The 25,303-nt window shown below is 39.8% G+C and overlaps 2 protein-coding genes across 2 annotated transcripts in view; both read left to right on the top strand.

Annotated features, from left to right (window-relative positions):
• Positions 1–25,303, top strand: part of LOC309698633 (uncharacterized protein) — a gene marked incomplete at its 5' end in the record, with an annotated part of 421,704 nt that overhangs the window by 258,240 nt on the left and 138,161 nt on the right. The window lies entirely within an intron of this gene.
• npy2rl (neuropeptide Y receptor Y2, like) overlaps positions 6,849–25,303 on the top strand; it is an 89,374-nt gene continuing 70,919 nt past the window's right edge. The window contains exon 1 of the mRNA XM_082526428.1: positions 6,849–7,591. The gene's annotated coding sequence lies outside the window, so the exon portion shown is untranslated. The remainder of the gene's footprint in view (positions 7,592–25,303) is intronic.

Below are 25,303 nucleotides of genomic sequence, written 5' to 3'. Positions count from 1 at the left end.
AAAGTTTTGAATTTTTAACCTACTGTTGGTTTTTGAATTTGATGTGTTGACTTTATGAACAAAACACATGACCTTAAAAAAAAAGTTGAATTAAAGTCTGTATTCTAATCTATCAAGATACACATGGCCACTGATTTTGAGAAGAGTAACCAATGCTTAACTGCCTTAGACTTCATTCCTTGTTCTGGCCAATAGGGGGCAACTTGTCTGGTTGCAAATGGCAAGACAGACTGAGAACATTATCCTTGTAACCTTTAGACAGTGTTGGGAAGGTTACTTTTAAAATGTATTCCACTACAGATTACAGAATACATGCCCCAAAATGTATTTTGTAACGTATTCCGTTACGTTACTCAATGAGAGTGACGTATTCTGAATACTTTGGATTACATATTATCATGCTTTTTTTTTTTTTTTTTTTTTACAACTACATGAATGTACTATTGCTGTGATTTATTACTATTACTGAAGGTCTTGCTTCTTATTTTGTGTTTCAAGACAACAACAGAAAAAATTACAAGCTTAAGGCTTCAGAACCTGACTACACTAACCAATGGAAACATCACAGTAGCTATTAGCTTACAGTCTAAAGTGTTTTCCACAGTATAGATTTAATTTGTGTTAGTCACAGTAGCACGCACCTAAGCTTTCTTAAATACATAAATGAAATATACAACTGAAGGCCATAATTGGTCTTCACTGACTTATTCGTCATGTAGATTCTTGGACTACAAATAGCAGTAGACGAAGTGCCAGGCACTGCACGCTCTGCTTGGAGTGGCCCTCCAGCTCACAGAGCATGTGTCTGGATAAACAAAAAGTCTGAAATACATAGTCCATAAAATGTAACATTGGAGTACATGAAGGTAAACAGATGCTAAAACAAAGACTGGGGTGAAGGACAGGACTATTTATACACAAGGTGATCAGGGAACTCAAAAGAGGACGATAATGGGACATAGCTGAAACAAATCTAGATAGCGACGGAGAACTGAACGGAAAAAGGAAAAACTAACTGCACAAAACATGATAATTATCAAAATAAAACAGGAAATTAATGAGAACCACATTTGAAATTAGGAAACCCAGAAACACAAAGGAATTTAATGGTGGGAAAACACAAGAGGATGACAGAAAAAGAAAAAAAAAAAAAATCAGCAGACTAACTAAACTTCCAAAAAATGGACAGCAACTAGAATGAGTTAATAGCTGACTAACCTCCCAGCATACATTTTGCCTTCCAAAAACAGTTGACTGATCATATTTTCTTAAAACAGATATTTCTATCACAACTTCAGCTAATTCCAAGGTGAATGCGCCAATGAAGTGCATTGGTCAAGTAATAAAGCTGTTCTTTATAGCACAATAGATCATATTTTCTCCATTTTGTTAAAAAATGAAAGTTTTTTAAAATTACTCAGAGATCGTTGTTTCACTTTCTAACCAAGTAAATGTAGGCTCAAGAATTGATTCTCTTATACGTTTATCAATTAGAAACATTTTCACAACACATTCTCTTAAAGCAACAAATGTGAAACTCCTGACCTGCTGTTGTGAGGACCACTTCTTATCCTGCTGAGTTATTGGGTAGTTAAGCAGTCACATGACAGGATTTATGGGTTCAGAATTTACATATAGATGAACATAAATGACTTACAAGCGCTGTTAAACAATCACGCTCTGTTTATAAAACTCATCTGTCTACATGGAGAAGATCTAGTGTGACTATCTCTTAACAATTTAGTGACCAAATTAGCGGTGAATCAAATCTCATTGAATAAAAAAGAAAAACACAAGCAAATAACTTCTGTTATACAAGTTAACAACATCAACACCCACATACAGACAAGCTTTGATCCAGAACACAATGCTGCTGATCTACTATGGGTTTCTTTTTTTTTGTGTGTGGGACTAGCAGTGAGGAGATTAAGGTGTTCTTGTCCAGCTGATGAGCTAAGAGTGAATTTTCAAAATGACAGTGATAGTGCACCAACACACCCATAAAACTGTTTTTGCAGGTGAGTTAAAAATTCAAATATATAAATCACAAACTGAAGACCAAGTGAGCTCTGTGTGCAGTCTGTCATCTCCTCCTGTGGCATGATGGGGATCTGAAGTCCATAAATGCTGGTCTGTGATAATTTTGCACGTTCAGCTGACTCCATTTTCAAATTTGCTTCTTCAAACTGATAGTGTCACACACACACACGCTGACATGCTGGCACCAAACTTCACACTTCATTTTGCTTTAGATTTGCACTCTGCCAACACACACACACACACACACACACACACACGAGCTTCTTCAGCATCAATGAATAACACTAAAAGCCAACACGTGATATCCTCCTCACAACACATTTGCAGCACAAGCTCTGACACACACACACACACACTGCCACACACACACACACACACACACACACACACACACACACGACAGCAGCAGATATGAAGCGGGCTTTGTTGCAACACTCACACATGGCTGGTTGATGTAAACCGTCGCCCTCAGCAGCTGGTGGACACCAGATTCCCCAAATTTGTGTCGCTTTGACTTGAATCAGCAGGCTGTTGTGACAGTGAGCGAGCTGCACTGAGAACCTCAATCTGACTCATTAATTTACATGAGTGTCCTGTACAGAGGCTTTTCCTCCTTTTATGGATTATGTATTTAGGCATGTATTATGCATTTGAAGAGTGTTGCTGCATGTTACATTCCACAGGAGGTCCAGGGGAAAAGAAAGACGGTCAAGAAATACATTTCACCCATTTTCCTGTAAGTAAAACTGTACTTTCATTCTCGTTTACGTTCCCCACCCTCCCTCCTCTTTTCCAATTCTTTAACTTCTTCACTTCTATTTAGTACAAGGGGATCTGCCAGGCCTGGGAGCTGCCGCCAGTCTCCTTTGAGGCCTTCTCCAAACTGCAGCTCAATTCATGTCCAAGCCTTTCACCTTTATCAACTAAAATGCTGCCAAACCTCAAATGAGGACGTGGGCCCAGTGAGTGATCTAGAATATAACTAGAGTAAAGACTGAGTCTTTGATATCAGATGAAAAACAGTCAAATTAAAAACTCTTTGTCTCCCAGTCCCAAACTTTTGTTCTCATACGTCAGTGAAAAATCCATAAGTGGTTCCACCACATATGTGAAGGTTTCTCATTTATACCATAAAAAATAAGTAATTTTGCCCAGTGGCAGGTTTCATAGCATGTTGCTTTGTGTAATGCTTGATATTTTTCTTTTCCTCTATAACAGTTCTATAGCTCTAGTTTCATTTAGTAGCCTCTTTCCCGTGGAAGACTTTCCTTCTCCCAAACTGATTATCTTTTCTTTACTCCAGAGTTCCTTTCACTTCATTACAATTCATTCAAACATCTGGAAGATCTGAGCATTTTTTAGTTTTTTCTGGTGTTACATACTGTCAACGGCCACTTTATTAGGTACATCTGTTCAACTGGCTTTGAATGCAATGATCTAAACAGCCAATCACATGGCACCAACTCAGTGCATTTAAGAGTGTCAACACAGTCAAGTTCAAACCAAGTATCAGAATGGAGCAGAAAAGCTGATTAAAATGACCTTGACTGTCTAGTTCATTGGTTGCAGGTGCAAAAACATTGCAGTTGCTCTAATGTCCATTGGAGGGTGGCTGACAGATAGATGGCAAGACAGGCAGCGGTGAGTGCCGGCTGTATGCTGGGCTTCATCTCAGTGAATCAGAGCCACTGGACTTGTCTGCTGGACTGTGTGTGTGCTCCTGGTGACTTTTTGAGCTTTTAAATGTAACTATTTAAGGAAAATGTGGCTTGCTGTGTGGTTAATTGTCTGATTAGAGTATCCAAGAAGTCTGCACTTAAGTTTTGCTGATTGAAACTCTAGGAATTTGTTTTTATTTAGCACTAATTAATAGGAATCTGTAACTATGCTATGCAGGTATATACTTTATGAATGACATCATAGAGCCCACAATTATTTGCCATAAAGTGTATCTGTGTAGCTGAAATGTTAATTAAGGTCTACTTTAAAACATATGCAGACTATACATGGATATTAGACACACATAAGTAACATAAACATACACTTACTACTGCCTTGGACAGATGCTAATTTATGGGTATTTATAGATTTGGACTGTAGCTGCAGACATATAATGCAGATAAAAACAGCTGCAGAGTTATATAACCTGAACAATAATCAGTTTTTGGTGGACACTGATTATTTTTACCTATTTAAGTTATTATGCTCTGGACCTGGGCCCAGGCTTCTGGATTAAATCTCGTAGAAACCCTGAGATGACAGCCATGATGCCTCTCTCATTCTGTATAAAACAAATTGTTTAACCTCCACTTGGACTCCGTGTTGTTTGTCTTTGACAGATACAGATTCTGAATATAAGATCAATTTGAAATAAGGTCTGGGTTGCAAAAAGCACAAGTGGCCTGCAGTCCTTTAGAATAACATGTGGAGAAAAACATTTCCAGCACGATTATTAAACATGACTGACAGCTTGTTCATGAGGTCGATTCAGTCTGTCTGTTTGTAAAACGACTTTGTCAGCGAGATGGCTTCATCCATTGTTTTCTGTGGGATTAATTAAGATGTATTACCTCACTGGATGGTCAGCAGTTATTTTACCACTCAGAGGAACCAGTCAGGCTGAAAAATCATTTGTTTCAGTGAGCTGAATTAACCGGGTTGCACTGTAATATGATTCTACTGCTGAAGTACACACAGGTACAAGGATTAATAAGGACATCAAGGTTTGTGTGTGTTGTGTGTATGTTGTGTGCGCAAATATGCAGCTCCATATTCGTATTCTTGGACTCTGCTAGAATAGCTTTGTATGATTCCCAGTTATCAACTGAAACAAGCTCCTCACCTTTTTAGCAGCGGCATCCTGTCAGGGCAAGTAAGGCAAGCAGTGTTTGCCAAGCAAAATCTAAAATCAGACATCATTAAAATCTACCAAAGTGGAAGCGATCTCTCTCTTTTCATCTTAACTAGCTTTCTGTCATAACATTTTTAAATTCATCCTTAAGTTACTGTAATTTTGGAAGCAAGGTTAAAGAAACAATAATATTGTTAACTTCTTTATGATCCAAACAACCTAAACGTAGAAATACTTTCTCTTTTCACATACTGTAATTTACCGGCAGTGCTGGGATCCCGACAGCAGGAATTTCAGTGCATTTTAATGATAAAAGTGGATTAATTACATATTCAACAACCTTGCAGCCTTTGACTCACAGGGATTACTTGTACAAATACTGACCTCATAATGTTAAATGTGAACATCTGTCATTGAAGAAAGAGAGAGAGAGAGAGAGAGAGAGAGAGAGAGAGAGAGAGAGAGAGAGAGAGAGAGAGAGAGAGAGAGAGAGAGAGAGAGAGAGAGAGAGAGAGACAGACAACTATGAGTTTGTGGTCTTCTTGTGTGTGTGTGGTCGAGTCTAAGCTAAAAAAATCAAACCATACATTTAAGGGTAAAAGCAGAAATTTGGCCTCAAAAAGATAGAAACCTTCCCACTGTGACGCCACAAACACACACATATAGTTTCCATCTTTCAGCACGTTCGTCACTCACCGATATAATAAATGAGTGATGGGTTAAAATCTGAAATTGGTTCTGGCTCCTGTTTCTGTACTCTCCTCCCTCCTCTGCCTTGTCTTCTACCCACTTTTCCTCCTCTGCAGCCTTTATCAAAACACATTTCTCCTCCTCTTCCTCTTCTCATTCTCTAATTTTCCTTCCCTGGTGTCCCTCCTTTTTTCTTTCCCCTATCTCCTCCGTCTACCCCTCTTGCCTTTGTCTTCCTTATCCTTTAAATTCCCTTTAAATCTCATTCCCTCCTCTCATCATTCTTAATCCCGTTTCTTTGGTCTTCTTTTGTTTCTGCCTCTCTCACCCCTCTGTCTTCATCAGAGAAACACAATTAAATCGAAAATAAAAAATAAGATCATTACAACAAATTATAAAGTAAAATAAAAGAATATGAAAAATAAAGATAAGAAAATGAATTAATGAAGAAGTCTATTAACCTAACCCTTTTAAATGATTAACTAAAATGCGAATAATTAAAAAAAATACAGAATTCCATTATTTAGTTTAAATGATTTAAAATTGCTATAAAAAATTGGCAAAATAGAATTTGTAAAGTATTTCTTCTTAAATCTGGCAGCAGTCTGAACCCTTTGTGGTCTGATTGTGGAACTGAAACTGAAATGTTATCTCTCTAGTGGGGAGGGAGCGTGAGCTCGTGTGTGAGGTCAACAGTTATGTGGTGGAGATATCACTCAAAAAAACGCTAATTGTATTACACATTACTCTTACTTTTCTTTATAGTAATGCAGATGAAGTTGATCTACATTCCTACACTCACCTGTCATCACAGTTGTGATGATACAAGTGGCAGACATGTGCTTGCCCTGAAGGGGGCTCAGCCTTTGCAGTTACAGTAAGGAGCTCAGTTATTCTCAGTCATAAGAGCCTCAGAGTGACCACAGCTCCTCATTAGTAAAAGAAGATAAGGCAGTTCAGAATGCCACCTGGATACGTTTTTTGCATATGCCGCAGTGAGAAAACCCTTGAGCCCAGGCCACAGTGGAGCAGCTATGATCTGGGATCACCTTTTTCTGTGCCCACGTTTGAAGAACTGGAAGTGGAGGGTGAGGAAAGGGAGATCTAAGCATCTAAGCCGCAGAAATTCAATGGATGGATGAATAAAATGAAAATTAACTCCTCCCTCACATAGCTTCCAGCACCTCCATAGCCCCCCCCACACACGCCCCGTTGTCTCTTCCCCCCCTCCCCCAGTCTTCACCACCTTGTCTATCCTCCCTCCCCACGTTCTTCTCTCGCCCCCCCCCCCCCCCCTCTTAAAAACGAGAAGCCCTCCTCCTATGACCCTCCACTCCTTTTTACGCGCCGTGCGTAAAGCTTTTCAGTCCGTGTCCAGAGCGCACAGTCCAGCAGAAGAGAGAGCAGGAGAAGAACATATGTGCATGTTTTAAACACCGATGTAGAGTGTGTACGTTTACATTTGGCTCTCCGTGCAGGAGGTGACTCCGTCTTTAAAAGTGTCCTCGGCTCCTTGGAGGCTCGTTTGGGGGCCGAACTTACCGGCGGGTTCCGCTGATCCAAAGTGACAGAGGCGCGGATGTCAGCGCTGCCTCAGACAGCAGCCGAGCGATTGTTTCCTAAAATAGGGCAAAGGACAACCGAGACCTCGCTTCCCGCTCCAGGTTGGGTAAATTCAAAAAGACATTGGAGAGAGAAAGAGGCGGGCAGAGGAGAGAGACTTGTAAGCGGGACTTACACACGAGGATCCAGAGGATGGGGATTTAAACTCTCAACCAACGTCAGACACCCGCCCCTTTCTTCCTTTTTTGATAATTTTTTCCCCTTTTAAATTAGATTTCAAGTTTTTGTTTTATTTATTTATGTTGATGGCAGCCGGGAGCCGCGTGACTCTTCCCGGGGTTTTCCGCTCGGGCTGCCAGGGAAAGAGAGAGGAGAGATCCGAGATACGAGAGCGGTGCCGGGACCCGAGCTAAGCGCTGAGCGCCTGAGAGGAGAGACTTGGAGCAGGTCAGTGTGTCAGGAACGCACGCACACCACGCGCTCACACATGCACCTGCTGTGTCAGTACAGGAAGCATGCTTGTACTGTAAGCGAGCACACGTGCACTTATGGACGCACGCGCACGCTGATTTACAATGAATACAAAATGCGCGCGAGAAAAAAGAGCGAGCCTTCAGATGTGGGGCTAATTTACTTTTCGCACTTTTATTTTTTTATTAATAGGACGGCCTTATTTTCTTTTCACGGTTAATTTCCGTTAATCCAATTTCACATTGTTATTTAATTTATTTGATTTTCACGTAAAAAAAAAAATTACAAGTAATTTAATACTTATTTTTAATATTTTAGTTCATCCTATTTCATTTCATGAATTAAATTTTTATATTTTCTAATATTTTCCTTTTTTTGATTTTTATAAATTTATTTTATAAATTTACATTTTATGTACTTTTTCACTTCATTACACACACACACACACACACACACACACACACACACACACACACACAATCAAAATATATATTAATTTCATTTAAAATTATTTTGGAGTTGTTATGTATGCAGTATTGTGTGTGCCTCACTGGTCTCACTTAGACTCTGGTGATTATAAAGAAGACACCCAAGAGTATGTCTTCTTTATATTGTGACTGTGAATGTACACACCAGAAGTAGGTACTGTGTTCAGAAAGTTTTGGCTCTAAAAGTTCTAGTTCAAGCTTTAGTTTTAGTGTTATTTTGGTTTCAATGGTCTCCACGTTGAAAATGTGTCCTTTAAAAGCAAATGTTGGTTTCGCACGCAGCGCTGATATGCTGTTAAATGAGAGAGAAACAACAGCGCCGTGATTGCACATGTTCACTGCTTGTCTTATCCTCCCTGCGATAAGGAGCGCAGCTGTTTAAATATTAAACCATCATTTCCAGCAGAAATCTGTCCTGCACACTTCTCCTCCAACGATTCGCCCACAAACACTCACTTTAATGTGTGCGTCTGAGTGTCAGTGTGGCTTCTGAGACGACAGAAAGGTGCAGGCTTAAGAAAAGTCCTAATGTTGGTTGTTTCTGTCGGAGGTCTTAAAAAGAATCAGAGGCTTAGTGAGGTTTCCTCTCTGAGCTGATAGCTGGTGACTTGGGATGGGTACCGCACCGGTTCTGACATAAATGGTAGTAACCAGATCGAAAAGCAGCGCACATTTCGGTGTTTTATTTCCTGAGATGTCATACACTTTGGATTCTAGCCAATCATTTTACCTTTGCAAGCATAGTAGGCGGGCCCAGGTACGTACATTCTTTTAGAGCAGAGCTACAGATTATAAATGCCCAAGGCGAAGTGGTCAAAAGTCTGGCTGTACTTCATAGCAAAAGATGTAAACTCAGCAGCCTGCAAGAAGTGCTTTAAGCTGATACTGTGCAAAGGAGGTAACTCCTCAAATCTGATGAAACACCTGGCAATGTATAGCATTTTTTAAAAGCTGAGAAATGCACCGTATTTGATAGCTTGCTGCGAGACCTCACATCGAGCACATCTACTGCGGGTGTGGTGCCTGTTATCGGATCCGGAGTTAGCAACATCCCCCAAGAACCCGAAGACGAGAGTCCTGGCCCCTAGCCCTGCCAGTGTAGCAGAAATGATGAGGATGATGATGGCAGCAGCAGCCGTTCTTCTCTGTGTGAGTAGCTTAATGTTGTTCGTTTGTAATATACGCTGAGCACAAGTGTAATTTACGTTGAGTAGGCTAACCACGTTATTAAATTAATGCATGTAAGGTGAACTAGCAAACACCGTCGTAGTTACATGCGGCTGTCTTCTTGTTTGATGGCAGATACTCCCTTCACCCTGGCCAAAAAGGCTAAAATGACCAAAGAAAAAGTGGAAAACAGTTAAACATGAGAGGTTTAGGACAAAGTTTGTGTTTTTTTCCATTCTTTAAGCACTGCTTCCAGCTAAGAGTGATACCATAAATCCCCTATAGCTGCAGAAAAGGCTAATATTGTTATCTTTTTACAAAAAAAACAGCTAAACATAAGAGGTTTTTGGAGTTTTGAAGTTTCGTTCTTCATTCTTTAAGCACCGGTTCGAGAACTGTTTAAGCACCGGCACCGTTTCAAAAGTACCGGTTTGGTACTGGTATCGGATAAAACCTAAACGATCCCATCCCTACTGGTGACCTGCTTCCAATAATTCATCCGTCTGACCACATTTTAATGTGGCCACCTTTTAAATGGTACACACTGTTCCTGGATGTTGAAGTTCTAACATAGATGTTGTTCATTAGATGAACGGATAGTAAATCCAGCTTGAGGAAAACAAGCTTTTCATTTCTGTGTACCATCTGATTCAGAAGTCAGCAAATTACTTAATGGACCTTTGAAGTCCTATGTGACAACATTTAGTCCCATTGACATAAAACCTGAGACCAGCTCACAATATCAGCTGTGGGAAATTAATTATTAGCTATCGATGACCAAATTGGTGCTCCGCTTGGCATGTGTGTCCAGCGGCCTTAATCAAACACGCCTACGCTGCCGCCTGGTCCAGAGATGCACATTGGATCCTGAATCATGTGCAGCTCCTTCCTGTTTGCCATTTGTGAGTCTGTAGAGCAGCAACAGCTCTCTGAAAGCTCTCAGTGGAATGGAAGCTGAGTGATCAGGGAGAGTTTGTGCTGCACAGGTGAGTTCACGAGCACCTTCCTGCTCCTGGAGGAGCTCCCGTTTAGCTTTACAGTATTCATGCTACAGGTGCTTGTTGACTCCAATATATCTGGTTAATGTTTACTGTGAGAACGCCTGGGTGTCAAGTATATTCAGGTGCGTATTAATGTTTGGAATGACCGCTGAGTCAATTTTACTTTTGTGTTTGGTCAGTTTTGTCCTGTTTTCTGATACTAGGAAGGCAACAGTATGACAGTTTGAATTGAGGCATTAGTGCTTTGAGCGCATTGTTTGGAAGCATTGCCAGCAGAGACGCAGCTCTTCTGTTCTGTTCATAGAGTTCTTTAGATAAGTGTACTTTTTCAACCCAGTCTCGTGCCAAACAGGAAGGTATCATTTCCCAAACTTAACCAAGTAGCTTTTTGTGCATAGTGCGACAGTCACGTTAGGGAAAACAGTGGCTGGAACAGCAAAGGTTATGGTGAATATATGTAATGAACTTGCAATCTAGATGCATTTAGAATGGCTTTGATGATGGAGATCTGGTCTATAATTGATCTATATGAGTTGCTGTTTCAGAGCAACTTTGCTGCATCAAGTTGGCAATAAAACAGCAATAGGATAATAATTTTGCAATTGAATGAGGTCAAGTTGCCAATTACATTCAATCTCTATCCATTTTTTTCTCTTGCTTTTCAGGGTTACAGAGCTGGAGTCTATCTCAGCTCATGCAGGGTGAGATGCAGGGTAAACCCCTGGACAAGTAGCCTATTTATTGCAGAAAGAGTTATAACTATTCCTAGTCAATTTAAAATCACCAATTAACCTAGCATACATGCTTTTAGGATGTGGGAGGAGTCCGGTGTACCTGAGAGAACACACATAGACATGGGGGGGAAATTAGCAAAGTCCACCTAGAAGGGTGCTAGCCGAACAGTAGATTCAAACTGAGGACTTTCTTCCTGTGAGGGGATGGCGCTAACCACCACATTACCATGCCACTCCTACATGATTATCTGTTTGTGATAATACAGCAATTAAGTTAGACGTCTAAGTTAGACTGCATAACAGTGATAGCAGCCAGTCCAAGTTGGGTTTGGAGACAAACTGCCGCCCACAAGAAGACCTATGCAATGACCTTGTGAAGTTGAATGTGCAACACCTTCAACATCTGGGGGACTATTTGGTCTCCACAAATTTGCAAAAAACAAAAAAAACAAACCCCTAACCTAAAATCAAAATTAGTACAGGTTTAGTCTAGTTTTTACTCTCGACTGAGCAATGGACATAAATCAGTAGCTTTCACTACCTTAAGGTTCTTTTCAAGAAGAAAATTCACAAAAAGCTTTGCAATACAGATGCATCAATTGAAACAGTATAAAGATATAAAACCGAATACAGGGAAGTCTGTACAAGTGAGTCTTGAGTTAGTTTTTAAAAGTATCAATAGTATTCACAGTCCTTAGGTCCAGTGGAAAGGAGTTTCTATCCAGTCTTAAAGACTAGTTTTCAGTGGCTAAACCTAACCAAGTAGCTTTTGAGAAAATGTCCAGAATCACAAATTAATAGATTAAATGATGCAAGTGTTTTAGTGTTTGATGAACTGACAAGAAAATGTGTTCCTTTTGCAACCAGAGTCGCCCCCTGCTGGTCATTTGAGAGAATGCAGGTATAAAGCACATCTGTATCAGCTTCAACTTTTAGACCCATGTTCTTCATACATATATGGTCTATAGTTGCAGTTCTACACTTTCATGGATATTTTCATGTGCACTGAACTTTATGTTTGGCAGCTTTACAGTGAACTTTGAGCTTTCTGAGTCCAACACAGAGTCATAACGGGTGCATTCAGAATTTGTTTTGAATGTGTTTTTTTTTTTTTTTTTTTTTAAACTGTGCAGGTATATTAACAAGGAGAGGAAGACTTACTTCACATACACTCACTCCATCTTGACTGCAGTAGCAGATTGTGACTGACAGAGCTGGTTTACAGTCACTCGATGTTCCAGGCTCTTTAATCTCCTCCTCTGTTGGATATGCCACTTTTGATTGATTACAGTGAATCAGACTTTGATGTGTCAGTCTGACCGGTCAATCGATCAGTCACTGTCACTCACCGAGCTTGTTCTGACAGTGGCATCACTCATACTGCTAGTTTCCTCCAGCTGCTTGCGCTTTCTCAGGCTCATTTAATCTCATTGAGTCTTGTCAAGAAGTAACGGTGTCTGCTTGGATTGACCGTTATAAACTGAGACTGATATGTGTTTTGAAAGAGTGCTAATGGACATATCAGAAAAATCAAAACATGAATACTGAATAGAAATTGATTCACGCATGAATGATATAGCGCTTTAAATCTGTCAAACTGCAGCTCTGAGTTGAAGTTTTGTCTGCTTTTGCTTGCAGGGTCTAAATCGCTTTCTGTGAAATACAGTTGTTGGGCTTTCAGATCTCTTGTTCAGGTTATTTAGCTTCGGTGTTCTTGTTTTCAAGGGAGATGAATGTTGAGATGTCTTTTGAATGGGAGAATATATTGTTCTAAAACCTGCATATATGTTTAAGCATTGACGAGCAAGCTGCTGATTCCATATAAGACATTGAAGCACTTCCATACCATCAGTGATGCAGGTCTTTGAACTGAACACTGATAAAAAGCCTGGGTGGTCCCTCGCCTCTTTACTCCAGGGACACAGCATCTGTGGTTTCCATTTTAGTTCATTCCACTTTAAATGAGCTCTGGTTTAGAGGCGACAGCAGTGTTTCTGGATCATGGCCATTCAGGTTGTGTCTTTTTTGCATGATAGAGCTTTGACTTGCATTCGTGAATGGCATATTCCTGAGCCAGCGCTGTAAATTCCATATCAGAGTCATTCCTGTTTTTAATGTAGAGCCACCTGAGTGCCTGAAGACCACCAGATGAGCATCCAGTACTGATTTTTGTCCTTGTCCCATGTGCTGAGATATTTCTCTTTCTTGATTTTATTATGTGCAGGAGATGATATTAAAAGTCTTTAGAATTTGACCCTGAGGAACATTATTTTGAATATGCTTCACTTTTTTTTTGTGAACCACTGCCTGTCTTTACTTCTGAGAAACTGCCTCTGTAAGATCCCCTTTTTGTACCCAGTCCAGCTGTTTCTTTTTAGCACCAGTTATTTTTCTAGCTTTTTGTTTTGTTGTGTTTCCTCACAACATTTCTGAGATGCATTCATTCCATCAAACTCAAACTAATAATAGTTTTCTCATGTATTTAATATCTGATATGTTTTCTATTTGCTGTTGTGAATAAAAAAGGTGTTTATGATATTTTCAGTTACTGCATTCTATTTTTATTTGCATTTTGCACAACATCCCAACTTTTTTTGTCATTGTTGTTGTACTTAACAATAATAATAAAAAAAAGCAGTAGCTAATTCACCTTCGACACAGTTTCCACGGTGTCAGCACCATCATTTGAGCTGCATATGTGCCACCACAATGCTTAACCTGAATGAAAGGGCATAATATTGTGGTATCTATCTTTTCTGCAGGGGACTGCATCCATACCATTCAACCAAATATTGGTCCTAATTGACTCTCCTTTATCAGTGTTACCATGGCACTGGCATCTAATAGGAACCCACAATGTGCCACCACAGTGCACTCACAAATGTGACCAACAGAAAATGGGAATGATCCCGGCATGTACAACCAGCGCTTCTCTCAGTGTGTCTGTTCACATGGTTACATAATCACAAAAAGCCCCACACTCGCGCACTCAGGCCTCACCGCCAATCACCCCGCTGCTCGTGTGTGTTGTCTGATTTCAGGGCACACACATAACACACACCAGGACTGAGGATGTCGAGGTGTGATTCCCTCAGTGTGTTTTCCCCATTGTTTCACTGTTTCTCCTGTCTAATGAGCACACCATGGCTACAGATGTTGGGCAATTAAAGTTACAGGAAGCCGTGTGAGAGATTATCAACAGCCACACACACACACACACACACACACACACACACACACACACACACACGGAGGGTGATCTAATGGCTGCTGGCAGCTGAGCTTCAACACGCAGCTTTGCAGCTTTTCCCCCTGAGGCAGCAAATGTTCTGTTTTAGCCCCGCCCTCCATCTCGCTATATCACCTTTCAATCATTCTGATGGTCAGCCTCCTATCCTGAAGGTTGTAATCCGCCATCATCTCCTGAAATATATTTTCTCTCTTGTCTACCAGAGATGGAAGTGACTTCTGTCTTACAAATCAAGGTCAAACATCCAAAAAGTTGATTGATGGAAAACTGTAACAGAGACCAGTAAGTCTCAAGCTGTGGTTCCTAGTGTGAGTGGTATAATAATTTACTCCACCACCAACCCCTCCAGCCTCTAGCTTTGGACTTTGAAGAGGAAAAGTCATGATGTTGTGATTTAAAAACAAGAAAATAATGGTGGGAAATTCAACAGCCACTTTATTTGGTATGTCTTGCTAGTACCAGGTCAAGACACCCATTGACCTTCACTACTGCTTTAATTCTTCATGGCATCGATTCAACAACGTGCTGGAAACATTTCTTTGAGATTTTTGTCCTTATCTACACAAACAAATCTGCAGCAAATTTGGCAGCTGCATATCCATGATGAGAATCTGCTGTTCCACCACATCCCAGAGGTGCTCTACTGGATTGAGACCTGCTGACTACTGAGGCCATTGGGATACAGTGAACTCTTTTTCATATTCAACAAACAAGTTTGTGATGAAGTTTTGTGAAATGGTGCGTTATTCTGCTGGAAGCAGCCATCAGAAGATGAATACAGATTGGTCACAAAGGGATGCACGTAGTCAGCAACAACACTCAGGTACACCGAGGGCTGTAAATTTGAAAGTGCTCCATCCAAGCAGGATGAATCTGTGCATTCATGCCACGTTCTGACGCTACCATCCAAATGTAGCAGCAGAGATTGAGACTCATCAGACCGGCCAACCTTTATCTAAGCGTCTGTTGTGCAGTTTTGGTGAGTCAGTGTGAATTGTAGTTTTGGTTTTCTGTTTTTCCTTGCACCTGGTGTGATCTTCTGCTGGTTTTACTTTAGCCCATCTGCTTTAAGGTTTGACGTCTCATGCCTTCAGAGATGCTCTTCTGTATTCCTTGGTTGAGTTGTTATTCGAGTTACTGTTGCCTTTCTATAAGCATGAATCAGTCTGGCCGTTCTCCTGTGTCCTCTAGGATCAACAAGGCATTTTCACTGGATGTTTTCTCTTTATTTGAAACATTCTCAGTAAACCCAAGAGATGGCTGTGTGGGAAGATCCCAGTAAATACTTAGATCACCCTGTCTGGCATCAACAACCATGCTGTGTTCAAAGTCAGTTAAATCACCTTTCTCCCCATTCTGATTCTTAGTTTTAAAATGCAGCATGATGTTGACCACATCTACATGGATGCATGTACAGTGTTAATGCCATGCAATGTGACCATATATACCAGGTGTACCTAATAAAGTGTCTGGTGAGTGTCTATAAGTGATCCATTTGTTTTTAAACGGTTAGCAATTGTTGAATTTGCTGCTGTAACATGAACTTTTGGGTTGAATCAAATCTATCTTTTTAATCTGAAAGATAGCTGTGACATGAATTTAAGCCTCTTTTCTAATTTTGCCTTTTGCAAAGTGTTAACCATGAATCTTATCATATCTGTGCACGTAAATCTGTTGTGGGATGAGTTTTTCATCATTCCGTGTCTTAAATATGATGCTTGATGTGCAGCTCTGATCATTTGCATCTCATTTGCATTATTACAGAACGTTCAATATGATTTGTGCTCTCAGACATTATTTGCTGATGATGTGCTCGTGCCCGTCGGAGCATCTTGTTAGTCTGAATGAGCAGAGAAAACAAAATGAGCTAGGCGGGTTAATTAAGAGGTCTCATTTAAAACTGTACATGTCAGCAATCAGATAATCGAAGAGCATGGTTGCACATGGCTTCATTTGTTCATTTCTCTAATATTCTTTCTTCCTCATCACTTCCTGTCTGTTTTTTTTCTCCATTCTTCTGTATGCAACACATAACTCAAAGTATGTGAACGATATCTAAAAAGAATAAAAAGAGCAGCAAGCCATTTACATTGGAGAATTTCCAACTCGATGTTGGAAGTTGGAGTTGATTAAATTATTGTTTTTATCACACCAGATTGCTTCATTCATTGTTCAGAGTTGTAAAAATGTTTGTGTAGCTGAACAACTTGTCCGAACCACCAGCTTGTTTGCCTGCAGTGGCCACCCTTAACTTGTCCCGTTTCTGATTGATGTTAATCCTCTACCGTGTGCCCGTCTTCATCTTTCTCAGATGAGTTAATTAAACCTGACATTATTACTGAGCTTACAGCTGACTGTTTCAGCATTCAACCATAAAACCACGTGTTTATCTCCTTATCAACAGACGATTACCACCCACACTCGCAGGGGCTGTTAGTGTTCCATTAGTCGTGCAACCACCAACTTCACTCTTTTAAGAAGTCCACATATATTGATTCGGTTTATGTGTGTTTGTTTTGTGTGCTTATATCTTTATGGCTTGAAAACATGTTGTAAACATGGCTTTGAACTTTACATCTCATTTTTACTACCTTTAAAATCACTCACTGATGCCATAAGGTTTATGACTTCGGCTGACCCATTTCTTTCAGTCTGTCCTTGCATGTTTTCTTTTTCCTGACTGTCTTTTTATGTAAATTGGATTTTGTGCATTTTTATTGCATCTGTGTAGTTCTTGTTTACTGCTTAGCTCCTACCTTAGCAATACAAGCAAAAGGTCAAATGCAAATTATATTATACGAATCATAATAACAAATTTTTGTAGCTTTTTTTTTTTTTTTACACATTCCAAAACTATCTTACGAAGTGGTTTTTAAAGAATACACAGAAGGAAAACAAATACAAAATAAAAGTATAATAGAAATGAGAGAAAACACCCCAAATTTGAATGTGTTACTTAACAGGCCATGGGGCAGGCCATGATTTCGGCATGCAGAAAATACAACGAAAATGCAAAATGACCAGAAAGGGACAAAGTAACTATAAAGACTGCAAACAATGAATAAAAATCTTCAGAATTAGATTTTAAATGACCAAAAAGAATGCACAATGCCCACAAATGGATGCAAAAGGATAAAAGATCTAAAATGACCAGAATGGCACACAGAAATAAGACACATACTAACAAAACAAGACAATGCCCTCCCAGATCCAAAATGACCAAACTGAGACCTAAAAAGAGCAAAATGACCATGAAACAATCACACTGACAAACAAAAGAATCAGCATTAAACACAAAACATGCAAAATAAAACACAACTTCCTTAAATAAGAAAGAAAACCCTCACAAATGGCTGCTATAGTAGGGTCTACCTTACAATATAAAAAGGGCCTTCAGGCAGCTGTTGTTGTGATTTAGTGCTTTACAAATAAAACTGAAATGAATTGAAAGGTTAATGCTAAAATGACCAAAATGGTGAAAAGAAGACTGAAAATACTAACCAATATCAATCATAAAATGTGTGCAATACTGCATGATATTAGTCAAATATAACACAAATTAGAAAAGATACAAACCCCCACATTTTACAAATTACAAAACCGAGGCATACAAAATAGCCAAAATAACATAAAACAATGTTACTGTGAATATTATGCAAAAAAAAAAAAAAAAAAAAGAAAAAAAAATATCACAAAATATTGCTGTAAACTTAGCAAAATGCGTAAAGTCATACAATATGGCAAAATTAGAGAATCAAAGAAAATTATAAATGGGCAAAATGACAACAAAATCAGACAAACTTAACAAATTATGAATAACAGGTACAGAAGGACATAATTTCCATGAAATAAGAAGAAAATGAGACAAAATTAGATGTTAAGGAAGCACAAATCACCAAAATCAGACATGAAACCACCTAAACATAATTTGAAATCCCATATGGCCATAAAGACAAGAAAAAAAAAAGAGATATCAAACAAGCAGAAAGATGGAAAACAAGACAAAGAAAATTAGATGAGAAATGATATATAAAATGATATTTTAGCTATCTAGAACTTTGGAGGACTTACTTTGACCAAATGCCAGCAAAATGTGCTTGTTTTAACTGAGAATCCAGAAGGAATTATCATAGAAGGCAATATATAGAGAAAGACAGGGAACCAAAGGTAGAGCCTTGAGGAACACCATGAATAAATCTAATATGGGTCGGAGATGTCACCATTCTGGTCTATGCATCAACTTTGTTTTGCATTTCCATTTTCACTAAATAGGAGAAGAGTCTATTGAAAGAGGTGGATGTTAACCTAACTAAAACCCTAACATAGGGTGATTGATGGTGACCTGGATCATGTTAATAGATGAACCATTATTTGAGTTTGTGTCCACTTCCTAAGTTGTCATTGTTTCTAAAATTGAAAGATCTGTATTTATATCCACTTTATACCTCAATAAACTTTTTGAATTAAACTGTAAGTTTTTAAAATGCAATTTACCTAATGTAATAATTCCTCATACCTTCAATAGGAAAAATCACCCCCACAGTACTGTTTGAGGGTTGTGAATCACTTTTTATTAGACCAACAGATAAGGTCCCACTGGGTACAGAGGAGGATTAAGAACTCCCCAGCAGAAATGGACTTTTCTGTGTAAACAGCAGCTGCGCAGATGTTATAAAATCATAAATCTTAAACACTTTAATTTAGCAGAAAAATACACAAAGCACCAAAATGGTTTTTAAGTGTAAAAGTAAATAGAGGTCTTTTCCTTTTTATCTCCTGTCTCAGCTGAGTTCGAAAGATTTTTCCCGGTGGATAGAGTTGACATTTACATCCTGCAGCTAGACTTTTCCCTCCCCTCCCTCCTTCCGTCGTTTAATTTCACTTCAGTCCATCTCGGCTTTATTGCTTTGATAAATCCTAGACTGTCAGACAGGTGGCCTGCAGGTGAGGAGCATGTGAGCAGCTGCACAAATCCAGCAGTGTAGCTTCAAATCTGCTCATACACGCCATCTCCAGTCACTTTGTATTATTCACACTTCAGTCCTTTTTTTTGTTTCTCATACTCCTCTCTCGTGTTTTGTCTTTACCTTCTTTGTTTGTCTCTTTGTTCTTTGATTCCCTCCCATCATTCCTCCTCTCTTTCTTGTCATCTTCTGTTAATGTTTGTCTCATTCTTTTCCTTCATTTCTTTCTCCCTGACTTCGTCTGCTTCTCTTCCCACATGTATCTCCTGTTTCAAAACCTCTTACCTGATAAGAGGTTTGTGTGGGTGTATGCAGACCTTCTGACTGCTACATCTGATATGTCGCAGTTCTGAACCCTCTCCAGATAAATAAATTAAAATTAAAACCAGAAGTAGAAGTAGAATAAGTAGAATGCATTTGTCCTATACACCTGTGTAGGTGACATTCACAGCAGAATAACAACACAGAGGCACCTGTTAGAACTAGTATTAATAAAATACATAAAAATTTTTTTTATAAATAAATAAATCAATACAGTTAAATTGAGACTGGTATTGTCTTGAATTCCTCAAAATTCATAAATCAGGAAAAAAATATGGGACTGACACATTAAATTAAAATCCCAACAATCAGATAACCCCATATGTTGCTATGCTGCTTTCTTTGAGCCAGAAGTGACCATATTTGTAGAATAACGTGACCACACCACTAAGTTTAAGCCTCAATATGATCCAAATGGTTGAATTATACCCACATTTTAAACTTGCTTTCCTTTGGTCTTTCATTGGTAAATATGCGTTTTGGGACGTGTAGCTGGAGTCAGGATAATCTTTAACCTCACCAATTAGCCCGTCCTCATTTATTGTTCCCCACCCATGAGCAGCAGGATAGCAAATAAGGAACAGGAGTTGAACAAGAAGCAGAGGCAGCCAGACTGGAAACAGGGCAGTGTCCCGAAGTGCTGGTGTGCCTAACTATTGCCTGTATGGCCTGAAAATAATAGGGACAGCATTTTTTGTTCCTCAGACCTTCAGTTTGACTCCAATTATTTTTGTCTGCTGTTTATCTGAAGTGTCAAAGAGTCTCCGAGAAAGGCTGTGAAAGTTATACTATACTGTACATAACTACAACTTTGTCCCAGAGGGTTCGGTCTCTCACTCTGTTTGGATAACAATATACAGTAAATACTGAACAGATAACTGATTCAGACTGAGGAGATGGCTGCACTTTAAAAGGTTGAGTATTTGTGCTGCTTACATTTAGCCAACCCCCCCCCCCCCCCAAAAAAAAACCCAAAAAACCTAAGAGTTGTTCTGTCAGTTCTGCTCAGTGTTGACAAAATCCCCCAAATGTTAAACATGCTTTTGTATTTTCTGGTCTCCACTCGTACATAGATACTCATCCTCTCAGTCTGACGCTCTCTCTGATGCTTTCTCTCTCTCTGTCTCCATTTAGCTGCACATCACCAGTCCGCTGATTTATTCATCTCTCATTTTTTTTAATTCTCTGTCACATGCAGCACCTCTATTTTTGTCCTTGTCCCAGAGAGCATGAGCAGAAAAAGCATCAAGTATAAATGTGCATCACTGTACTGAGTGTTTGGCAGTAACAAGCCTTCACATATGTTCAGATGCTTCACCTAATTCACAATTGATCACTGGAAGTCTTTAGTTTCCTGATGAAATTAAGTGTTTTCCCTCAAATTATACATGATTATCATATTCAGCTACAGTTTGAATTAGACTTAATCAATTTCAGAGAAAATCAATGCTGAACTTTAACAGTCCATCTGTCTCCAACACTGCACTGGCGTGGCCTGGAGTCAACTTGGTGACCACCCGTCACTAGGTACATACATGCATATTCCCAGACTGGTTGGTGAGTGGTTGTTGAATGTTGCCAACTGTGGGTAGATGTATTTGCAGGAGTCCACTCTGCAGGTGGGGGAGAGTCATAGGAGAGGTAGAGAATAAACTTCTGTCTTGTGAAGTCTGGGAGATGATTGAATGTTAGGGTGGGTACAGTTTCCTCTGGGGTGGGGTCGGGTGGGCTGCCCCGGGTCCTGTATGGCTGGGCGGTCCTGCTGCCGTAGGCCCTGATCTGGATGGGCCTGGGCTCCCTTGCCTTGGTGGATGCCGAAGGACGGGGGTGCCTACTGGGGTCAGTGGGGGAGCTGGCCCCAGGGAGGGGCATCTTGCTCCTCCCTTCTTTTCCTCCCCATCCCCGGCTGCCTCCCTCTTCCCGCTCCAACACACCCACCCACACAAGTAGGGCCTTGGGGTGCGGGTGTGTCACCAGGGTGCAGGGGAGTTTGTTTGGGGAGTGTTTGTGTGTGTACAGTGTCCATGTATGTCTATCCCTACGTTGGGTGAGTGCTGAGTATTTGTATATGTGTGCATGAGGGTGGGAATGCATGTTTGTGTCTGTGTGTACCTGTTTGTGACTATATGTCAGGTCGGGTCTTACACTCCACCTCTCTGGGAACTCCCAGGCCCATCTCCCCTCACCACACTCCCTGCCAGTAACTGATGCCCTCTGGGGTCGGTGCGTTGGTGGTTCTTGGTGTCTGGGGCTGGGCGCTCAGGTATGTACCAGCTCACTCACGATGACTACTTGACGGGGCCTGGTGCCCGGTGAGGCCTCTTCTGGGGCAAAAGGGGCCCTCGGGCCTGCGGCTCAGTTCACTCTGGCACAGCTGGCTGCCGGCAGAGCCGGCGGGCACGTGACTGCAGCCCCCTCTGGCTTCTGCTCCGTGGCTACTGGGTGACCCCTCATCTGGGGCTCTCCTCAGCTCTTCCCAGGAGGGTGGCACGGATGCGCCTCTGGTGGTCCTCCTTGGGCTCTCACACTCTGGGGCCTCTGGATGTCTGGAGCCTGGATCTCCTCCATACCTGCTTCATGCCCTGGGAGACAAGGCTATGGCTCTCTACATCCTCTAGCAGACCATTACATGGGGAAACCTTTTGAATACAAGTGCGCTGATCCACACAGGTGTGCACACAGGTGTTCACTGTTCATTGGCATAAACTACACCTTTATTGGTGCTATTTCCAAGCACATTGTGCGCTGTCGGTCCTGTTTGCTACACAACAACATATGCAACAACACACAGATGGTGTGTTGGTGTTGTGTTTAGTATGTTGCTCTGTTTTTTTTTTTTTTGCTTGTTTTCTCTTTTTCTCTCAACAGGTGATCCAGGAGATTTTTTTCCTTCTTTCTCTTCCCTTCTGTTTTTCTTTTCCTTCATCTTTCCTTCTCCCTTTCCTATCGCTCAGTCATGTCTGTCCCGTCTGTAACAACTGAAAATAAAATAAAATAAATAATAACGAAAGGTCGATCAAAAAAAAAAAAAAAAAAAAAAAGTATTTGGTTTCAAACAGCTATGCAGTGCTGCACTTAAAACCTCCCTGTTACTGCTTTGATCCCAGTAACCCACATTTTTCATGGAAGACGTCACTAGTCAGCAAATGCTCAGCAAAACTTAAAGTGTGATACAAACTACAAATGTTAGTGTTTTGCACCATTTGAAATGTGTTGGAATAGCAGGGCATAACTTTTAGTCTGAAGGCAAAAGTTATTTTCTTCTGGAGCAATTACAAAGAGGGTTTTGGTGCATTACCCTCTCCAAATCCTCCAGAATCCTGGACAAAATCAAATCAAACCAAGACCCCATTTGTGCAATATGCAGTCTTTGTATTTTCATTGTAAATTCTTTCAGAGGAAACATTTGAAACACTTGATGTGTTATACGTGATGGGTATAATTTTGTAGTTTTTGGGTTGTTCTTGGACATATATTTTGGAAAAACACTGTGGGAGTCTGATACCATTTTCCTACTAGCATTAATCAGGAGAAATAGGCTTGAAAAGGTTTTGGCTTCAACTTCACATAACAACAGAAGCAGGAGGTGCTAATGATAAACAGCTGCTTGAATCTCACTAACCACACAGGGAAGGTATATTTTTAACAGTCAGGCTCATTTTCAACAGTTGATTTTTGCTGAAATGGGTTTTTGTGCTTGGGTGAGAAAGATAGAAGAGGCTTGTGTGTGCCAGAGAGCAGCTTGTCTCTCCATCTGTAATCAACAGTGTGACACTAATCCTCAGACTGTGTGTCGAGTAGGGAATCTCAGTCCCAAAAACTGAAGAGTACGAGCCACAGGCTCTCATTCGGCCCATCCAATCAGGCAGTGATTTATACCTGAATAGGATGGGACAATGGCTGAACTGAAGATGTTGTTCAGGCAGTGACTTCTCAGGGTATTAAGCAACATATTGCTTATTTCATTTCCATTTTGTGTTTTTGTAGCTCAGCTCTCATTTTTGGATTGTCAGTCACATATCTTATTTATACATTATTCATTGTTTTGTTTCTGTCATATAAGCTGTCACCAATAACAAACAAATTATGGTACAAAACAGGAAGAAAAATACACATCTAAAAGTTTCACTATTGATTTTCATGACTTGATAAATTGTTGGTTTGTTTCCCTCGCAGCTTGTGATTTACCATCCTTGCTACTCTAGAATTACTAGTGGATTTGTTTGGGTGTTTGTATGTTTGACACTTGTGCAAACTACCTTTGTGTAAATGTGTAGCTGTCTGTAAAGGAACAGCAACAGAACACTGATGCTTTGACTGTCACAATCAGCAGGGCTGACTGTGTGTAGAGTGAAGGGTGGACCCAAATGCAGACGGAAACAAAATGTGAAACATGACTTAAATAACAAAAAACGAGCCGTTTGAGGCTGGCAAAATAACTGTAAACAAAAGGCAAAATGCAAGGCTAACAATGAACTAAACTGGGTGAGCTAAATTAACTAAAAACCTACAACAGGAACATGGACCTGACATGAGGAAACTTGACACAACTTCTTGGCTTGCAAACAAAGCAGACAATCTGACAATGACACACTGAAAACAGAGGACTTAAATGCACAGGAGGTGATTAGGGGAAGTGCGAACACATGGAGGAACAGCTGACTGACATGAACCTAATGACAGGACAGGGGAAGTGAAACTAAATACAATGAACAAAGAACACACGACTCCTTCAAAATAAAACAGGAAACACTGAAACTAGACATGACAACACGAGCTTAACAGACCTAACACGTGATGAACGATACAAGAACTCAAACATAGAAACCAAGGAAACAATAAATAATAACTGCCTTTCCTTAGCTAAAGCTAAATAGGAATGACACAAACTAATCACAAATCTAAAATGAGACAAATACAAAATGAACTCAGAGCGCTGGGTCAGAGACCCAGCCTGTGACACTGACTTCATCTAATGCCATCAGCAGGTTGTATTTTTTTTTAGTTCAGTCTTTTGTGGGAAAATACTAAAAAAAATATAACAAGAAGATTAAAATTGGATTTCACATCTGCAAATATTTCTTCTCTCTGTAGACACCAAAACCATTCACAAATGCTCAGATGTCATCATCTTGCTAAGCCAAGACAATTTTTATGTTTTTTTGCCTTTAAAAAAAGTAAATCAATAAAGGCCATGGGCTGGGTTAAAATGACTTGGTTTTGTCAGATTTAAGTTGCAGTTATAGTTTGGGTGAAGAAAGATAGTAGATGAAGCGTGAATGGTTTCAAATTCAAATTCAAATTTTATTTGTCACGTACACAGTCATACACAGTACGATATGTAGTGAAATGCTTGGACAACTGCTCGTGACCTAAAGAAAACAAAAAAGGAAAAGGCTATGAATAAGATAGGAAATAAATATGAAAAATTAAAAAGGGTAAATTTAACTAGGAAGGAATAGAATATAAATTAAGGTTAAAAATGAAATAACTGTACAACACAAATTAGAATGAAGGGTAAATTTAACTGGGAAGAATAAGATAAAGATAAATATATAAATTAAAGTTGAAAATAAAATAACTGTACAACAAAATACACAATACACAATATAGAACTATATAAGAATGTATGAAGAAATCTAAATATAAATAAATATATACACAATAACAGCAGCTGTACAAGTATTAACCGGAAATGAAGAATATAGTGACCAGTGTTGTGCAAAACCAAAGTCCAGAAAGTCCAGTGTGTGTGTAAGAACT

The sequence above is a fragment of the Aulonocara stuartgranti genome (assembly GCF_965226115.1).
Source record: "Aulonocara stuartgranti genome assembly, chromosome: 3".
Classification (NCBI taxonomy): domain Eukaryota; kingdom Metazoa; phylum Chordata; class Actinopteri; order Cichliformes; family Cichlidae; genus Aulonocara; species Aulonocara stuartgranti.
The sequence above is the reverse complement of the archived record's forward strand: the minus strand, read 5'-3'. Positions and strand labels throughout refer to the sequence as shown.